Below are 6725 nucleotides of genomic sequence, written 5' to 3' on the forward strand. Positions count from 1 at the left end.
TTGAGCTCTTAGAATCACAGAAAAGATCAAGATTTCGGTGTAGGTCTGTATCTTTTCAGTGCTGAATGGGTGGGGAATTTATAGGCCCCAACCCAATTCAAATTTGGAGCTCAAAACGATCAAATCCCGGAATTCCGGGATCAGGCGGTTGCACCTCTTGACTGGAGATGTTGCACCGCCTGGCAGAGCTCGAAGACCGAGCTCAGGCGGTGCCACCTCTCTGCCAGGGAGGTTGCACCGCCCAGTCTTGCTCGAAGACTGAGCTCAGGCGGTGCCACCTCTCTGCCAGGGAGGTTGCACCGCCCAGTCTAGCTCGAAGACTGAGCTCAGGCGGTGCCACCTCCCGGCTGGGGAGGTTGCACCGCCCAGTCTCGCTGGAAGACACAGCCCAGGTGGTGCCACCTCCTGGCCTGGGCGGTTGCACCTCCTGGTGCAATCAGGGTCCGAATGGTTCATTCCATTCGGCCCAATTTCAGTCCTTCAGGGGCCCAATTGCCCGAAGATTAAGCCAATGGGATCACCTCCCATTTTTCAACTTAATCAGCGTGCTAACTACGATTAAATCTAAGACAATTTCTGCAGCTTTGCTTCGGTGCGTCAATCGCTCCTTCCGGCGAGTTTCCGGCGAACTTCCGTCGATCATCCGATGAACCCTCGGTGATGCTCCTGCGGACTTCCGGCAAACTCCTGGACTTTGCGACGATCCACTTGGCAAGTTCCGACGAGCTTCGCTTGGCAAGCTTCTGGACTTCTCGGATCTGTTCTCGCAGAACCTCCGACGACCGTCCGAACTTCCGTCGAACTCTCGAACTCCCAACGTGATCATGAACTTGACTCCGGCGCAACTCCTGCTGCTTGTCTAACTTTCATCGTAGTTAATCCTGCACACTCAAAACAAAAACTTCGATCGAGACAATTAATCCTAAGCAATTAACCAAGTTGTCCGGCATGTCATTGGTCCCTCGACGCTTCGTCCGATTCTTCGGCGCATCGTCCTTTCCTGCAGCCTATTGCCCAATCGGCCTGTTGGCTCCGCAACTCCGATATCCTTGGCACAATACCCGCTCTTCTTGTCCCGATGCCCGAGTCCACGGCCCGAAGCCTTCTGTCGATACGTCGACCGATCCACCGGCCCGACGTCCAATCTTCTGACATGTTCCTCCGGCACAACATGATGTTCCTGCTTTAATTGTTTCATCCTGATCGAAGCACCCTGCGTCACTCAAAACGCAGATTAAATCATAAACATATATCAAGTAGTTTCATCATCAAAATACGAGATTCAACACAATTTCCATTGTACAGATCTAAGGACATCACAATATATACATGCATATATGCAATCATCAATATAAAGTGATAAATATCAAAATATAATAAGCAAAAAGATTCCGTGTTAAGTTACACGTACCATCACTCACGTGATTGGTTTGCTGGGCACCTATGACTAGCACTACATACTTCAAGCTTTTCCTTAGGAAAAGACTTTGTCAACATATATGATCCATTCTCATTGGTATGCACCTTTTCCAAGTGCAATTCTTTCATCTCAAGCGCATCACGAATCCAGTGATATCTCACATCAATATGCTTGGATCTAGAATGGTATGTTGAATTCTTAGAGAGGTGAATAACACTCTGACTGTCACAGTAAACAATATACCCTTCCTGTTTCAAGCCCAATTCCTGTAGAAACATTTTCTTTCATAAAGTTTCCTTGCAGGCTTCAGTAATTGCTATATATTCTGATTATGTGGTTGATAGAGCAACACAATTCTAAAACTTAGACTGCCAAGAGATTGCTTCTATTGCAAATGTCATCAAGAATCCCAAAGTGGACTTCTTGGAATCAGTATCACTTGCCATGTCTGCATCTATGTACTCTTCTTGTTAGGAACGAGTCGGCACTAAAGGGGGGGGGGGGGGGGGGCGTGTGAATTAGTGCAACGGTAAAATCACGTCGGTTCTGAAAATTTCTTTCGTTTCATATGATAAAACCGATTTCAGAAACTTGCTCAACTTGAAAGCGTATTTGTAAACATATTAAAAGTAGTAAGCAAGTAAGGAGGTTTGCTGTAAGATAACTTGCACAAAAGAAAAGGCAAACTGGATTTTTATAGTGGTTCGGTCATCGTGACCTACATCCACTCCGTCGATTCCTCTTCCGTTGAGGCCACCGGCATCCACTATCGATCTTCCTTTAATAGGCAAAGATCAACCTCCTTCTTACACCCCTCTTCTCCTTTTCACGGGTTTAGGAGACAACCATTACAAGCACTCACTCCTCTCTCAAACTATTCTAACACTTAGACTAGAGGAGCATTCTCACAAGAGATTACAACAATATTTTTCCCTTTTTAAATTCTCTATGCTTGTATTAGTTAACTAGGGATGAGAGGGGTATTTATAGGCTTCAAGTTGATTTAAACTCGGAGCCTAAAAAGGTCTCATCCCAGGTTTCCTGGGTACTAGTGGTACCACCGCTGTTCCTAGGCGGTACCACCGCCTGACAAGGGTGGTACCACCGTTGGCAGCATTTATTACCGGTGGTACCACCGCCCAGAATTCTTGGGGAGCTATTCCCCAAGCGGTGCCATCACCGGCCTAGCTTTCAGCATCCTGGTTGGGCCTTGAATCCGACCCAAACCAGCCCAACTTCAGGCCCAGTTGGCCCCTAACAGAGTTGATGGGATTACCTCCCAATCTTAACTCTAATTATGTGCTAACTATAATACTTAAGACATATTCTAAGCAAGATAAGTCCTATTTCTTCCGGCGATCTTCCGGCAAACTTCCGACGATCTCTCGGCAATGTTCTGGTGGACTCCCAGCAAGCTCCTGGACTTCACGACAATCTTCTTGGCGAGTTCCGACGAGCTTCTTTGGTAAGCTCTTGGACTTCTCGGTTGGTTTCGGTAAAACTTATAACGAATGTTTAGACTTCCGATGAACCCTCGAACTCCCAACGAAATCACATTCTTGACTTCAGAACTTCATTTTGCTTTATGCCTTGCTATCATAGTTAATCCTACACACATAAAAATATGCTTCGATCTAGATAAATATTACTAAGCATGAATCATGTCGTCCAGCATGTCATTGGTCCATCGATGCTCCGTCCGATTCTTCAGTGTATCGTACTCTCTTGTGGTATGTTGCCCAATTGGCCAGTTGACCTCCGCAACTCCGATATCCATGGCACATTATCCGCTCTTCTTAGCCCGATGCCTCAATCCATGGCCCGAAGCCTTCTGATGATATGTTGACCGATCCTCCGGCCCGACATCCAATCTTCTGAAATGTTTTCCTCCGACACAACATGATTCTTTCTGCTTTAATTGTCTCTCCCTAATCGAAGCATCCTACATCACTCAAAACATAGATCAAATCATACATACTATCAATTGGTTTCATTATTAAAATCCGAGATTCAACACTTCTAACATATGTTCATAACTGCTAAAACATAAACACAACTTGGAAGTACCTCTTAGATATCTTAATATTCATTTCACTATTGTCCAATGTTCATTTCCAGGATTAGAGAGAAATCAACTGACAACTATAACTGCATGAGCTATATCTGGCCAAATATAAACCATAGCATATATCAAACTACCTATTGTAGATGAGTAAGGAACTTTGGAAATTTCTTCTTTTTTTTTTCTCACTTGTAGGACATAGTTTCAAACTAAGAATGAAATTACTTACAAGTGGAGAACAAACTACTTTAGTTATACTCATATTGAATATTTCTTCATAAATATACAATGATCAGATCTGGTTCTAGGATGGGTAACCCCCTAGGAAGTCCTCGTGTTGCACTCCTTTTTGCGCCCCGAGCGGCCAAAACCTCTCCCGTCGACCTCCGAGGCGATGGTTTTGGGCCTCGGAATTTGCCGTGACCGCTACGCAGTCAGTCTCGTGGGGCTCGGAGAGAGCTTTCCGGAATGGGGCCGCAATAGCGATTCCGAGTTCGTTCGAGAAAGTCCGGATGGTTTCGACGCGCGCTTGCCGTGTCCGGTACGCGGTCGGCCTCGTGGGCATCGGAGAGATCCGACGATGGCGATTATGAGATCGTTCGAGAGGTTTCGGGGCGCGCAATGGGCTCCGGTCGTCGATACGCCGTCCGCGACGTGCACAAAGGGGAGGGAGGACGCAAACAAAACGAGTGCGATCATACCAGCACTAAAGCACCGGATCCCATCAGAACTCCGAAGTTAAGCGTGCTTGGGCGAGAGTAGTACTAGGATGGGTGACCCCTTGGGAAGTCCTCGTGTTGCACACCTTTTTGCGCCCCGAGCGGCCAAAAGAGCATTATGCCCAACAATAAATATATCGTTAACGTATAGCAGGAGAATAATGAAATCATCATCTAAAAATTTCTTCGTAAACATGCAATGATCAGATATTGTTCTAGGATGGGTGACCCCCTGGGAAGTCCTCATGTTGCACCCCTTTTTGCGCCCCGAGCGGCCAAAACCTCTCTCGTCGACCTCCGAGGCGATGGTTTTGGGCCTCGGAATTTGCCGTGACTGCTACGCAGTCAGTCTCGTGGGGCTCGGAGAGAGCTTTCCGGAATGGGGCCGCAATAGCGATTACGAGTTCGTTCGAGAAAGTCCGGATGGTTTCGACGCGCGCTTGCCGTGTCCGGTACGCGGTCAGCCTCGTGGGCATCGGAGAGATCCGACGATGGCGATTCCGAGATCGTTCGAGAGGTTTCGGGGCGCGCAATGGGCTCCGGTCGTCGATACGCCGTCCGCGACGTGCACAAAGGGGAGGGAGGACGCAAACAAAACGAGTGCGATCATACCAGCACTAAAGCACCGAATCCCATCAGAACTCCGAAGTTAAGCGTGCTTGGGCGAGAGTAGTACTAGGATGGGTGACCCCCTAGGAAGTCCTCGTGTTGCACTCCTTTTTGCGCCCCGAGCGGCCAAAAGACTTGCTTAACTCTCCTTTACGCTTTTCGATTCTTCCAGCATTATGGCCAACAATAAATATATCGTTAACGTATAGCAGGAGAATAATGAAATCATCATCTAAAAATTTCTTCGTAAACATGCAATGATCAGATATGGTTCTAGGATGGGTGACCCCCTGGGAAGTCCTCGTGTTGCACTCCTTTTTGCGCCCCGAGCCTATAGACGCTGTAAAACAGGGTTCAAGATTTATGACCTTTCGATACTAAAATGCCTATAACTCCCTGTTGAAAAATTATGATTTGTTCCAAACTGATTTTATTTGAAACTAGACTTGAAAACCTTTCTTTTGACATATAATTTGAAAATTTTGGAGTTCAATTGCCCACCCTATCATCTGTTGAATCCGACCCTATAAATTCTGCAAAACAGTGATTGTGATTTTGACCTTGTGTTACCAAATCAGAGGTAACTCTGTGTTGGGAGCCCTGTTTCATATGAAATCTGTTCCTTCAGAATATAGATTGATATATGGTTCGACCATAGCCTTCTTATGGGTATTGGAGCATAATTGTTATTCTGAAATATTTGTTTGATGTGCCACTGGAATTCTGTCCGAAATCGAGCTTTGGTCGATTTCGCGTATTCTGTTCCATTCCCTTGGATACTTGAATTCGTCTAACCTTCTTATTTGAATTGAGCTAAATATAATTAGATTCCCTGTACGCTCATGCTTCCATTTTCCTTTCCTATATGAATACATTTGTGAGAGATTTGTTCCTTGCGTCATATTGTTCTTAAAAAGGCACATGTAAGCTTCGTTGTTCCGCGTGTGCTTCCGATATATGCTACTTGTTGTTGAAACTGCCCTTTTGTACTCTGGTGTGTGGGATTGTCTGGACCTTTGTCAGTAATGGTAAAGGGTATGCGCTTATTGCCCGCTATGTGGGGTCCCGTTATGTGGGATATTCTGGACCTTTGCCAGAAATGGTAAAGGGTATGCGCTTGTTGCCCGCTATGTGGGTATGTGCTTAGAGCCTGCGATGCTCTGCCGGCCCCCTTTGACTTAACCTAGACGTGGGTGTATGGAGCTCCCAGACGTGGGAGACTTTTGTCAGGTGGTCATTCAGAAATGGATGAATCACATTCTGACTGAGATCCCACTACACCCTCTATATATTTGATATGACATCCAGGGTTTTGGTGAGTTATTTCTGTTTATGCTCTGGATAAGAATGATAAGATTGCAACGTCAAGGATGACGTTTGAGCTTCTGTAAGATATCTATGTTTGATATGCTCTGAAATGCTTCATTCACTGTTGATTTTGCTTCGTAATGTTCCATATGCCGTTGATATGCTTTGGAACATTTTATATGCCATTGATAAGCTCCGATATGTTTCCTTGTTTCTGATATGCTCCAATTACTCTATGCCCCATCTGTCAGGAACCAAATATGTAAGATTGAAAGGACAATTGTGTTTCTGCTCCTAATGATATTATGTTTACGAAATCGTATATTCTGCTTTGTGTTTTGAAACTGTATCTCTTTGAAAATTGTACTATTTTGATATGGATATGTTAGTCACTTGCTGAGCTCTTTATGCTCACCCCGTTTGTTGATAAATTTTTCAGGATAGCGTATCGCTTGCTTAAATGTTAAGATTGGGCTGAGGCAGTGGAAAGTTTATTAGACTTTGGCAGAACTTTTGTTAGCATATATGTAGTTGTTGTATAAACTACCTTGCATCTAATGAAATGTGACTATGAATCTAAACCTGTGGATTTTGTGTAAGTTAAAGG

At 45.2% G+C, this 6725-nt stretch overlaps 2 non-coding genes across 2 annotated transcripts; both read left to right on the plus strand.

Annotated features, from left to right (window-relative positions):
* Positions 1-4169: 4169 nt before the first annotated feature.
* Positions 4170-4288, plus strand: LOC135646353 (5S ribosomal RNA). The gene has a single exon (XR_010499107.1). It is a non-coding gene; the product is annotated as a 5S ribosomal RNA (ribosomal RNA).
* Positions 4289-4799: 511 nt separating this feature from the next.
* Positions 4800-4918, plus strand: LOC135647237 (5S ribosomal RNA). Its single transcript, XR_010499979.1, has one exon. It is a non-coding gene; the product is annotated as a 5S ribosomal RNA (ribosomal RNA).
* The last annotated feature ends 1807 nt before the right edge of the window (positions 4919-6725 follow it).

The sequence above is a fragment of the Musa acuminata genome, chromosome BXJ3-8, assembly GCF_036884655.1.
Source record: "Musa acuminata AAA Group cultivar baxijiao chromosome BXJ3-8, Cavendish_Baxijiao_AAA, whole genome shotgun sequence".
NCBI classification, from domain to species: Eukaryota; Viridiplantae; Streptophyta; class Magnoliopsida; order Zingiberales; family Musaceae; genus Musa; species Musa acuminata.